Source organism: Colobus angolensis, unplaced genomic scaffold (assembly GCF_000951035.1).
Source record: "Colobus angolensis palliatus isolate OR3802 unplaced genomic scaffold, Cang.pa_1.0 Scaffold224, whole genome shotgun sequence".
In the NCBI taxonomy this organism is placed as follows: Eukaryota; Metazoa; Chordata; class Mammalia; order Primates; family Cercopithecidae; genus Colobus; species Colobus angolensis.
In genome coordinates this window covers 5,401,033-5,414,817 of record NW_012115422.1, presented here as the reverse complement: position 1 = coordinate 5,414,817, position 13,785 = coordinate 5,401,033, and the positions used below count along the sequence as shown (strand labels likewise).

Below are 13,785 nucleotides of genomic sequence, written 5' to 3'. Positions count from 1 at the left end.
CTTTTTCTTATTTGTCCGCCTTCTTGGCGCCTACTAAAGTTCATTAAAGTTCAACTAGAGATAGTATCCTTGACTACTGGAGTTCATTAAAAGTGCAACTAGCTAGAGATACTGTCCTTGAGCCTTATTTATTCTTAGCATATTATTTTCAATGGCCCCTGCAGCAACTCAAGTTCAAAACAGCCCATACTGTAAGTTCTTTTAAGCAAATGTTTAAATTATCATGTTAGATGTATTCAGCAATTTTGTTTAAAAAGCCTAGATATAGTTCTCATGGATATATTTATCCCCAAAAATTTATCTTCTAAATATATCAAGAAAAATATTTTTAGGAGAGCTGATTCAACTCGGAATCAGCTGTGATTCAATATCTTTGATGGATTGTGACCATCTACAATTTCACAATCTTTTGTGCTAAACACCACAGGGAACAATACAAAGATGATTAACACGGTATAGATACTGTCCCTCAAAGAGCATAGTGAACGGAAAAGGACAACCTCAGGGAAAATGATCAGTTGTGCATCTGAGTCCATATTGGCTACTGCAGCTCCAAATTGAGACAGAACAAATAAAGGACCTCAGAACTAAAGAACTATTTTATTACCAAGTCTAGATCACTTGTTTTAAAAGCATGGTAGAATGATAGTATATGCAAGATTGACACTATTTTAAATAGTGTCATTCTACTACGCTTTTTAAACAACTGATCTAGACTTGGTAATAAAATAATGCAAAAAATATCTGTATTTGTCCACTTCAATTTGCTAACCACAAGCCTATGATGTTATTTGCCTAAATTGACCGCCTTAATGTAAGTACAGGTGACCAAAGTTGAAGCAAATGTACCGTCAGTTTTCATTCTCCAGAGGAAGATCCTGGGGTCTTCACCAATTTATTCAGCAAGTTTTCTCTCTGAAGTCAGATTCCCTAAAAGCGGAGCCTGAGACGGGAATTCTTGTCTCCCCGTCTCAGGGATTTGAGATTATCACTCTCAGAGAAAAAGGGAATGGGGCAACCAGCAGATAGGGCAGAGGAAGAAAGCTCAGCAAGAATGGGGTCTTGGCAGAAGCCTCAGCGAGATCTAACATGGAGCTTCAATTGTACCACAGAGTTGGTACCATCTAGGAGCAAGGGGGCTGACATTTTGTACCCCCTTACCAACCCGTCAATGGCTACAGGCTATAAGCTGAAGGGCTGAGGAGGGATGGAAGAGGGAAATAACCTTCCCAAGTGAAGAGGGGTGCCTGTTGGCCAGGTCAATTCTCCGTGGACTAGGGCAGCCAAACAGTGAACAATCAAGAAATCGATGGAAGAATACACATTCCCTCGATATCTGAGTGATGCCAACATAAACCACTACATCATCTTACAATGTTAAATGCCTATTCTTACCTTAATATGAGAGGCAGGAACGGCTAGGTGATGCCTAAGGATGATTCCCAGCCTTGACATGCTAGTATTCTTACATATCCTATCCGTGGCTGATATAGTCTGTGCTGATGAAAATTCCAAAACCGAGGACAGGATTTCGCACTTGCTGCAGTTGGGGCTCCCAGGTGCTGAGATCCAATTTGGGCCTGGGAGAGTGGGGAGGGAGAGCAATCTGCCCAGTGAAGGACAGCTGCGCTAAAGGCAAGGTTTTATTTCTGTCTATCCCTTAGCGAAAAGCCCACTGCGCTCCAACACAATGGCCAGAAGCCCCTTTCCTGGCTTACCGGGCAGCCTCTTTCAACCCTAATTCCTCCAAAAACAGCGTTCCTCTGAAGACGCGGGGGGAGGGTCTTCCTGCCCCATACCCCACCTTCCGCAACGCCAGGAGTGGTTCCTCAGCATCATGGCGTCATTTCCGAGTCAGATCCGCTCTTCTCTTCCCATGTCAACAGAGGGCGACAGGGAGCACCAAGCCAATGCGTGCTTTTTGGTTCCAATCTACCCCCTCCACAAAACGCATGAGCAAGCTTCACTGTCATTCTGCCCCTTTTTCTTAAATCCTTCACGTCTATTTTATAAACCCCACACATGGCTACATGATCAGCCGAATAATGTTGCAATTACACATCTGCATTCAAAACCCTGAGGGCCCCGCTCAAATCTAGGACCTGCTGTTTACTAACTTACTTCACCTGGGGCAGATTACCGAACTTCTCCGTTCTTTGACATTCTCGTCCATAAAATGAGAATAACAGCAGCAACCTCACAGTATTCTGAGGATTAGACAAGTTACTACATGTAAAACTCAGAACAGTGCTTAGCAGAGCACCCAATAAATACCAGCAATTATTATTCTGTTAGGGACCACTGTACAGAATATTGAAGCTAGGGACTAGAGAAGCAGCATTTTAGAGGGGACCTAGGCTAGGTCTCACTGGTACTCATTAGATGTACAGCAGGCCACCTTCATTCTTGGGGAACCTATCCCAAGATCCCCCAGTGGAATCCTGAAACTGGATTATACTGAATCCTACATATACTATGATTTTTCTTATACGTACATACTGATATGGTTTGGCTGTGTCCCCATCCAAATTTCATCTTGAATTGTAGCTCCCATAATTCCCACCTTGTGAGAGGGACCCGGTAGGAGGTAATTGAATCATGGGAGCAGTTTCCCCCATACTGTTATCATGGTAGTGAATAAGTCTCACGAGATCTGATGGTTTTGTAAGGGGAAACCCCTTTTGCTTGGTTCTCATTTCTCGCTTCCCTGACACTATGTAAGATGTGACTTGCTCCTCCTTGCCTTCGCCGTGATTGTGAGGCCTCCCCAGCTATGTGGAACTGTAAGTCACTTAAACCTCTTTTCTTTATAAACGACCCAGTCTCAGGTACGTCTTTATCAGCAGCGTGAAAATGGACTAATACACATACCTATGAAAAAGTTTAATTTATAAATTAGGCAAATTAGGCACAGTGAGAGATTAACAACAATAATAGAATATAACAATGTACTATAATAAAAGTTATATGAATGTGATCTCTCTCTCTGTCTAAATATCTTATTGTACTGTAATGCAGGTAACACAAACAGCAGAAAGTGAAACCACAGATTAGAGGGGACTAGTGTATTCGTTATCTAGCACTGCCGGAACAAAGTACCACAAACAGTGGCAGACACAACAGAAACGTATTGTCTCGCAGCTCTGGAGGTTGGAAGTCTAAAATCAAGGTGTTGGCAGGGTTGGTTCCTTCTGAGAACTCTGAGGGAAGACTCCTAAGCCTCTCTCCTTGTCTGTAGATGGCTACCTTCCTGTTCACACGACATTTTCCCTGCATGTCTGTATCCAAATTTCTCCATTTTGAAATACCAGTCATACTACTGAGGCTCATCCTAATTACCCCACCTCAACTTAATTACCTCTATAAAGCCTATCACCAAATAAATTTGCATCCTGAGGTACTTGAGGTTAGGAGTCCAACATCTCTTAGGGAGGGACATAATCCACATCTATCACCCTAGATGTGATGGACATAGAACAGCACCTCTTTATAGTAAGTGTTCTGATGGAATTTCTGAAAAGAGAGATTTATTCTCTCTATCCAATGGTACCTGATTATGTAGATGGTTGTAGAGGTTGTTAAACCAGAAACAGTCCATAAAATAACAAGTTAAATTTGTATCTCCATGGTGACTGATTCAAGAAGAATGTTTTATGGTTGTGCTCCAGAAAGAAAAAGTAATTTTCAATTTTGTTTACTGTGCCGCAAATATAATTTTGAGAAATTCAGTAGAGAAAGTCATTTCCTTGTAATAGGAGAAAATAGTGTCTGCTACTTAAGTAGGACTTTTGAAAATAGATTGGCCCATGAGTTTTTATTTCAAGGTTATAAAATGTGAAAACTTTGTTTTACGCATTTTGGTACCCCTGGGTCAATGTTTCCCAAACTCTGCTCCTCAAGATGTTGTGGAAAAACTGTTTCACAGCCTAATAAACTTAGGATTTGGGTAACTGTTCTTCTCTATACAGGACTTCTCAGAGTCTTTGATGAGCTATGAATTATGTTTCCAGGAGGTGGCACAGTGCTCCCCAAATTTATTTGAAGACAGAATTTGCTTTTCATTGGTGCTATGCACAATGCAAGTGCATAACATGTCAAGACAGGCTATATAAGGTGGAAACACTGAAGGTGTGGAAAGGAATAGATCTTGGTTGAAGGGGCAACTGAATATCCCCTAAGAAACAAAGTTAAGTGCTATGATCGAAGAAATCCAGAGTGTTTGAGAGCACATTGCTGAGGCATCTTATCCAGTCAGAGAAAGGGGCAAACAGGCAAAAGCTGCAACCTAAAATGTGGGATAAGAAGGGGCAGGCCTCGCTTTCCAGGCAGAGGACCTTTGCACCTGCAGAGACCTTGGGGCAAAGGACAGCACAATACATCCAAAAAAGTTTTAAAATTTTTTATGTTTAGTTTAGTAGAAAAAATATTATAGTGGAACAACCTTTGAAGGGCTGGGTGCAAGAGGCAAGGCCACCTTGCAGAAAGCCTCATACACCATATAATAGAGTTTGGACTTTTCCCTAAGAGGTAAGGGAATCACTAAAGAGATTTAAGTCAACTAGAGACTTGATAAAATTTTATTTTTACCAAGTTTTTAGCTGTTCTGAGAAAGCTATGACATTTGTTTGCTTTCTACATCAAAGAGCTTATTTCCTCCATTCCACTCACAGGAAGACTTTACCTACCACCAAATTTCTAACCCATGGTGTCGCTTGTAATTATAGCACTGGGAGGTTATAGCCAATCATGGAAAGGTCTTTCCTAAGATTTTCGTGGGACTTGGGGGTGCATATAAATGAAGTCAATCTGTTAATGACTTCCCAGGCATAGGAAAAGTGGCAGCAAGCGGTGGATATATGAGGGCACCTTACTGCCCCAAACCTTCTAAGTGACAGAGGCCACTGCTATGGCATTGGCAGTGAAAAGGTAGAAGAGTCCCGCCCAGCAAGCCAAGTTACACTGAGGATGCTGTGTCAGGAATACAGCCGATGGAGATGATTCCCATCCACTCCTACTCTATTTCAAGAAGAGATGGGAAGCAGGTAAGAGGAATGGGCAGCTATGCCAATGCTTCTCAATCTTGTAGGAATTCCCTGCAAAAGATAGCATGTCCTAAAAGTTGGAATTCCAAACATGAAACTCACACTTATCCTGAGATTGTTAGTGATCCACAAGGTCCCTGAGACTATGTCTATATATATTTTTTAGGTTTCATTTACAAAGATGCCAGTGATTTTAAAAGTTTTTTGTTGTTGTTGTTGTTGTTTGTTTTTTTTTTTTGTTTTTTTGAGACGGAGTCTCGCTCTCTCGCCCAGGCTGGAGTGCAGTGGCCGGACCTCAGCTCACTGCAAGCTCCGCCTCCCGGGTTTACGCCATTCTCCTGCCTCAGCCTCCCGAGTAGCTGGGACTACAGGCGCCCGCCACCTCGCCCGGCTAGTTTTTTGTATTTTTTAGTAGAGACAGGGTTTCACTGTGTTAGCCAGGATGGTCTCGATCTCCTGACCTCGTGATCCACCCGTCTCGGCCTCCCAAAGTGCTGGGATTACAGGCTTGAGCCACCGCGCCCGGCCAGATTTTAAAAGTTTAAGAAATGCTGTCCTACATGTGTCTAAGAGGTAGCAGGCTAGATAGGATTTATGAAAATAGATTGGCCCGTGAGTTTTTATTTGAAGTTATAAAAAGTGAGAGTTTGGTTTTGTGCTTTTTGGTATCTCTGGGTCAGTATTTCCCCAACTCTTTTCCTTGGGATGTCTAAGCCACCTGAGAAAAACCCACACATAGTTCCCCCTAAAAAGAGGCAGTGACGAACTCTATTTTTGAAACCCCTACAAAGGCTCGATGCTCAGAATTTCCTTTCCTTCTGCATCCAAGAGAGGCTGCTGCGAACGAACCTTGTGTTTCCTGAACCAGCAGAGCCTCAAGGATGAATACTTCTTGCTATATGCAATAGGTATGAATTCCCTGAGTTACAGAAGTCTCCAGGGATGCTGAGGGGCCTCTGTCAGACACCAGTCTCAGCCTTATGAAGGGACGTAGCACATGAATGAATGCAGTTTTTTGTTGTCAGCTGCCAGTTTCGAGACCACCATAATCAACTTTTAGCTTTTGGTCAGATGAAGGACACAGGTATTCCTTGTTCTCCAACTTGCCAAGAAATTTGGCTCACATGCATCAGGCCAGCTGTTTCCCCTTCACTTCCATGTCCCTGCCACAACCCAAAGAAGCCAGAGAGAAGGGACACCAGGCCCATCAGGCCAAGACCAGGTGGGAGGCTGAGATGCTCTGTCCTAAAAACCTGAAGGACTACTCTAAGGGGAAGAGAATGAGACCCCTGATAGAGATAACCACCAGAAGGAAAGCTCAAAATGGAGAATATTGAGATCCAGGTCTTTGAATAACATGCCCAGAGTCACATGGTTAGCAACAGAGCTGGAACTAGAGGCCAGGTCTCTGTTTATCAGTGTTGTCTTTCCACCCCTTCACAACACCAAGAACCAAACCTGCTGGAGGGTGATCAGGCAAGAGGGTGCTTGTTTAAGGAGAACAGGGCTCTTTTCCACTTTGAGAATCACTGTAGTTCCAGGGTAGGGTCCACAGCAAAATGCCATCAGGTTGCTTCCTATAAAGAAAAGCCTTTCATTTCTAGTGTAGGGAATTCCTCTTCTCAGAAAACTCAGGCCAGAGATGCTGAAATACAACCAGGAAATAGGGTGCTTACCTGACCCAGCGTGTCACGTGAAGGGACAGCAGTGGGAGAGCTTCCCTGAAACTACACTACCGGACCCTACAGTATTCATAGAAAAGAATCTTTCCATCATTGCAGAAAGAAAGCATCCTAGCAAAATAATCTGCCTACTTCTTGGTAGGGGTTGAGACAGAGGAAAGCAGACCGAAAGTTCTTGAAATATTTAAGATACGGGATTGTAGCCACTATAAGAAAGGTTTCTGAGTGCAGGGCATTATACAGAAATTATTTCAGAGAACTTGAAGGATTTGGCTTTATTCATTGCAGTTTGACACTGGGATGAGTACATTTCTTACTTAAAGGGAAATAGCTTTCTCTTTCAGAGAAGAATTCTCAAAGGTATGTATAAAGCAGTATCCTTGCAAGTACTGTACTTCTTATTTTTCCTTAACACATAGGGTATTTGAGAGAAGAGACTGAAAGAGCACTGCCTTCAGCCCAGTGACCATTCTTTGAGCTGTTTTCTCTTTCCCCATCTCAGGGAAGAGTGGAGTTTTGTGGTGATGGCAGTCATCTCCTTCACATCTGCTCCAGATCAGAAACTCACCACAGCTATTAATCTGCTGATGTGAGCACACAGTACTATCTTCATCTTCCAACCCCACATAAAAATGTCACAACTTTAGTCAGAAAACCAGAGAGAAGCAAAAGGCAGGGTGTATGGAGATCTACATTTACCCTAATATCACCTCCACTAGTGCTTCTCAAACTTTAAAGTGTGTGGGAATCACTGAAGGAACTTTTGAAAACGCAGAATCTAGTTTAGCACATCTGGGGTGGGGAGGCTGAGATTCTGCATTTCTAACAACCCCCAAAGTAAGGCCGATGCTGATCCTCAGACCATGCTAATAAGGACGTGTTTGGCCTTTCTGACTGCTAGACGATGGCCACAAACTTTAGTGAGACAGATATATAAAAGAGATAGATCTGTATCTATCTATACACACATACAAACACACACCCCTCACTTCTTCTAAAATACAACAATCAGAATTGAGAATTTCCATCCAGCTCAATGATTTGCCAAGTTGGCTACCCATTGGAACTACTGAAAAGCTTTCAAAAAATACTGATGATTGGGTCCCATCTTGCCCCCAGAGGTGTTGCTATAATTGGTCTGCGTCAACCTACCCATCAACCTAGGAAATTTAAATGCACCCTGGGGGGTGGGGTTTTTTTTTTGTTTTTTTTTTTGAGACAGGGTCTCACTCTGTTGCCCAGGCTGGAGTGCAGTGGTGCAATTACAGCTTACTCAGCCTCAACCTCATGGCCTCAAGCAATCCCCGCATCTCAGCCTCCTGAGTAGCTGGAACTACAGGCACACAACACCATGTCCAGCACTTTTTTTTTTTGGAGAGATGAGGTTTCACTATGTTGCCCAGGCTGGTTTTGAACTCCTGAGCTCAAGCAATCCGCCCAACTCTGCCTCCCAAAGTGCTGGGATTACAAGCGTGAATCACTGTGCCTGGCTGCACCCTGGGGGTTTCTGATGTGCAGCCAAGGTGGAGAACTCCTGATCTAAACAAATAGGGTGATGCACTGTACGCTCTCGTTTAAAGGTTAGCTATCATCCTACTATCTTTTCTCACATCACAGCACTAATCTTAAAATAGCCAACTAGCTTTTACATTTAAATGTGCAGCAAACCAGTCATCTTTGTAAAAAGCAAAATGTTATTCTTCCTCGAACTTTCAAAACATGCTGTATTTAAGTTTTTCTCAGTGGCATGGCAAATGTATTAAACATTTTCCCCCACACTGTTCACATCACTCAGTTTTATTGAATTTATAAAATTACTACAATATTTTCAACAAGCAGAATTTTTATGACAAAAATATAGAGTATACACCTTTTGGAATTTGGAAAAGAAAAAATTATTCACAAAATAAGTATACATATATTTTTAAATGAAGTTTATTTTCCCCTGGGTATAGAAATCCTATTCTGAAACTTTTTCAAATTAAAGTGTTTAGTTATACCAGTTAAAATCTGTACTTGCTATTAGGTTTCTAAGTTAATTTAGAGACTAGCTTTTTAAAACAATTCCATTATTTCCAATTTCTTAACTTCTAAAGTTACAAGTTTTTCACCTAAATACCCATAACTACTGTTGCAAGAATTGTATGTATATATATGTATGTACGTATATATATGTATGTGTATATACACATATATAAGCTATATATACATCTTATAACTAGCTACAAAAAAGACATTTAAAAGGCCAAAAAAAAGTTCATGTGCTTATGTTTCTAATAATATTTAAACACACAAAGAAAAGGCTATTTTAATAGCAATCATGCTACTTTCTAATGCTTGCTTATTTATGTTTAGGTTAAAACAATAGTTGGGGTGCAAATGTGGAAGATAAATACTATTCAACTAGTTAACTGAAAAAAGCGAAAATTTTGGAAAGTCAATTATAATTAAGATAGTCAGTGTATCTAAGCTATTAAATAATAAAGCAGTGAGTTTTAAATTCACTCAAAAATTAGAAAGCAAAAAAATTACTAAAAAAAATTAGAAAGCAAAGATAAATACTAGCAACATAGCACTTAGTGAGTGGTCAATGAATATTAACTGAAGAAATTTTTTTAAAGAGGTAAATAAATGTATAAACAATCCTAAATTAAATGGTTAACAGCCCCTCTGAACTCTCCACCATTCCCAAGTGATTATTTTCTTTTCTGAAATAATATACCTAATATAGAAATAGTAACAAGGCCATTTTGGGGAACTCTATAATCATCTATCAAAACTGAAGAAAAAGATAAAAGTGAATAAAATTTTTAAAAAGGTAGAACGAGAAAAGTTCATATGACTTTTTTTGGCTAATTATAGATAATATTGGAAAGCTCTTAGAAATTTACTAACATTCAACCATGATTTCCATAAAAGCTCTTCAGGGCAGGTAGAAAGCACATGTTGAGAAACTGTACAGAATTCTGAAAACCAGAGGGCAAGAAAACTCACACAGTGAGTCTTTCATTTTCTCTAGAGCAAGACATTAATGGACTTGAACTATTAGTAACATCATCTAAGACTATATCCACTGCCATCACACTCCCCCAAAAGAAAAAAAAAAAAACTGGCAGGAGTCAAATCACCAAAAGTGGTAAATGCCAACATACAGTAGAGGAAGCCATATGCTACAAAAAAAAAAAAAAAGAACGTTATAAGACCAAAAATTGGTAAGTCATCGGTACATGGCTTCCTCACTCCAGTCACCTTCAAGGACCCTGTGTGAACATGGCCTGATTCACAAAAGCAGGAAAGAAAAGTTGCAATCTGTACCTTTCCCCTCAAAGGTCATGGCCTATATTAACCAAATATCGCAAGGAGAAAGAAGGGCAACTCATCTCTGTAAGGAGGTTTGCCACTAAAGCAAAACCACAAATGAATTCTTCTCTCCCGTGATGGCTAAGGGTGATCAAAACACAAAAGGTGACTAAGGTAAAGCACTGATATGCTATTGAATTTCACTTACCTAAACTAGTACTTCTTAAAAAAAAAAAAAGAGAGAGTATTGGCACTTTTTTTTTCCTGAGCACCATGTGACAAGGGTCTTTGAATTCATGAAGGCACTACTAACAAGTGAAGGATACACATTACTTATACATACATATGCCTAAATAAAGACATGACAGGCTATGTTTGTTCCCATTTTAAAGTATATGTACGAACTTAAACTTCATCCTAGTTGGATAGTGAAAACAGAAAACAGGGAATCGATTTTAAGTTGTTCAGCTTTGCTTATTGTGAGTAGCAAAGTTATGCCAAGTTAGAATACACCCATTTCCCTATATTCTCGATGACAGTTACTCCTGCCACCATTCTCCATACCCTCTTAGTAAGCCCATGCAGACATCATTAATCAAGTAGGTAGGTCATTCTCTGCTAATCCTAGCTGCAAAATCAAAGTCTTAAAATTAGCCACAACATCAGAGATGACACAGGAGTTTAAAAAAAAAAAGCAGTTTGCTATCCATGGTCATTATGGTAAACCACAGTAAGTGTGTGTACTTATTGCTACACACCCTTCTCTAGCCAACTACTGCAAAACAAGAAAAAAAAATGAATAATAAGCTAAATGAGAGTTGTGTTGTAAAGCCTCCCCAAGATGAGGCACCATTGCAAGAGGCTATGGACAATCACCTGAGGATGCCAATTCTGAAAGCGTGCTGAATCACTTGGATAACCCAGCAACCCCTAGTGACCACAAATACCACTGGAACAGGCATAAATAGAAAAGTTCTAATACTTAAAAGATATTCATTTTATGCTCATTTACCATATAAATTTGTCAAATGAAGACTTTTAATTACATGGACATGTATATATTATCTGACAAAAATCTGGGTGGTTAACCCTTACTATCTGTAGGCCATACTTTTGATTGCTGTCAAACAAAAAAAAACCCACAACTCTCTATTTTGACCAAGTAGTGGTAACTTCTACAGCAAATTTGTCTCATCTTTTATAGACAAACTTTTAAAATCAATTGGAAAACTAAAATGATTCCAAGTTGCATTGTCCACAACTAAGAAACTGTGCATACAGATGCATGCACAGATACAGATACAGGCACACACACTCTCACACTCATGCATACACAATTAAAGAAAACCACTAGACACTCTAGGACTGTCTTTTGAAAGAAAATGGCCCCAGCTGGCCAGAAAAAAAGCAATCCATAGTTTCTTGCACAGAGGAATTAAAAAGAAAACGCCTGTCCAGACAACAATGATAGGAGTCAGAACTGTTGAACTGTCACACACACAAAAAATACTCAAGTAAAGGTCATAAAGCCAGCTCCTTTTCTGGTACCAGATGCATCATAAAAATGTGCCACTGGGGCCAGGACCCAGCACTTTGGAAGGCCAAGGCAGGCAGATCACGAGGCCAGGTGTTCAAGACCAGCCTGACCAACAGGGTAAAACCCCGTCTCTACCAAAAATACAAAAATTAGCCAGGCGTGGTGATGAGCGCCTGTAATCCCAGCTACTCAGGAGGCTGAGGCAGGAGAATCACTTGAACCTGGAAGGCAAAGGTTGCAGCGAGCCGAGATCGCACCATTGCACTCCAGCCTGGGCAACATGGCGAGACTCTGTCTCAAAAAAAAAAAAAGTGCCACTGTTTATTTAACCACCCTGCTATGGATGAGCTAATCCAAACTATTGGAATGAACATCTATATACAAGTCAATACACAGGAAAAAGGTCTGGAAGAATATATACTAGAAAAGCATGGTTACCTCTAGGGGATGGAGTGTCAAGGTGAATTTTGGTTTATTCATATTTTCTAAATGATTGTTTAATAACTCAGGTATTGCTTTCAAAAAGTTAAGAGGAAGGGTAGGAAATACCCTGTTCTCTCAGAATTTTAAGTCCAGAGTGCTGGGAGAAAAAGATGGCAGCACTGAGTGGGACTGAAAAGTTTTCCTAGAACATCTCCTTTCATTACATGATTCACCATTGTTCACTCCTAAAATGCTTCATCGCATCCAAAAGGACTTCTGCCTACTAATACCAGAAAAGGCTGGGAAAGAAGAGTGTAGTTATAGCTCCTGATGGCTGATTCTATTCTCTCTCCTTTGTTCCTAACTGTCCCCATGCTGCCAGATCTAGCAATATATTTTATATTGAGATTTAAGTGGGTAAAAGTCTTTGTGCCAAACTTGCAAAAGCACAGATTATCAACAGCACCATCCTCCCACCTTGTCAGAGTAAAACTGAAGAAGGAATTCATTATAGTCATACATTTTACTCATCTTTAATACTCTGAATATATTACCCATGGAAACAACCCCTCATTTATGTCAAAAAATTGCTTAATGCATTAATATTCCTTTACATTAATTTATTTGGTTGATCTACACTAACTAAGCAAAACTGAATCCACCCTCTCATATATTCTAGGCTTTGTGGATACATTCTGAATTACTTATTTATTCAACAACTAATGCTAGTCCAAAAAAATCAAGAAGCATGTGAATTTAAATACTAAATAAAGAGATAACTTAAAGGCCTAATGTTTCAGGATACAATAAGATATTCATCATTCTAATCAATCTCATGAGTTAATCCTGGTGCTGTGCATCTTGACTGCACTGGTAGTCCTGTACTTCTGCATCTCTGTTATAAGACTAACATGAGGTAAAGCACCTGGCCCACAGTCAATGCTCTAAAATGTTTTATTACCAAAGAGACCAACAAAAAACTTTTTGGGGGAAGAGGAACATATTATGGGACAGAAAGGACAAATTCTATCCTATGAAAATATGCTAGATTAGTTATTGCATTTGGAGGAGAGGCAGCATAAGGACGCCAAAGATGGAGAGGTCAGGTCAGGTGCAGTGGCTCACACCTGTAATCCCAGCACTTTGGGAGGCTGAGGCAGGAAGATCTCCTGAACTCAGGAGTTCAAGACCATCCTGGCCAACATGGTAAAACTCCTTCTCTAAAAATACAAAAAATCAGCTGGGCATGGTGGTGTGTGCCTAAAGTCCCAGCTATTTGGGATGCTAAGGCACGAGAATTGCTTGAGCCCCGGAGGCGGAGGTTGCAGTGAGCCAAGATCGTGTCACTGCACTCCAACTTAGGCTGCAGAGTGAGACTCTGTCCAAAAAAAAAAAAAAAAAAAAGGAGAGGTCAAAGTTCCGGAGACGGGATATCAAAACAGATAATAAGGGATAATAAGCAGACCCAATAAAGATAATAACAGTCACATCAGGGAAAGAAGAAAATGCCAGCATCAAGCTAATAGCAGGCAGTGGTTTCTTTAGCCACTTTTACTTTATTTACAGCCATTTGCCACACCCACGGGACTCTACTTTAATGAAAGTTAATACAAATGTCCTTACAAATAAAAATCTCCCTTCTTCAAGTATGCAGCTCTATAGCCGTAGAAAGAGTAGTATGATCACCTACTCCCACTTCACCTCTAGAAGAGAATCTTGTTATCACACCTCTCTGAATCCAGACACAAAAAAGATACTTAAAGTATCTCAAAGATATTTAAAAACCTAGACTCAGAGTAGC

At 40.3% G+C, this 13,785-nt stretch overlaps 1 long non-coding RNA gene across 1 annotated transcript in view; it reads right to left on the bottom strand.

Annotated features, from left to right (window-relative positions):
• The window catches only part of LOC105513196, a 22,294-nt gene extending 20,617 nt beyond the window's left edge, over nucleotides 1–1,677 (bottom strand). Inside the window, exon 1 of the long non-coding RNA XR_001001963.1 lies at nucleotides 1,396–1,677. This is a non-coding gene — a long non-coding RNA (uncharacterized LOC105513196). The remainder of the gene's footprint in view (nucleotides 1–1,395) is intronic.
• Between the last annotated feature and the right edge of the window lie 12,108 nt (nucleotides 1,678–13,785).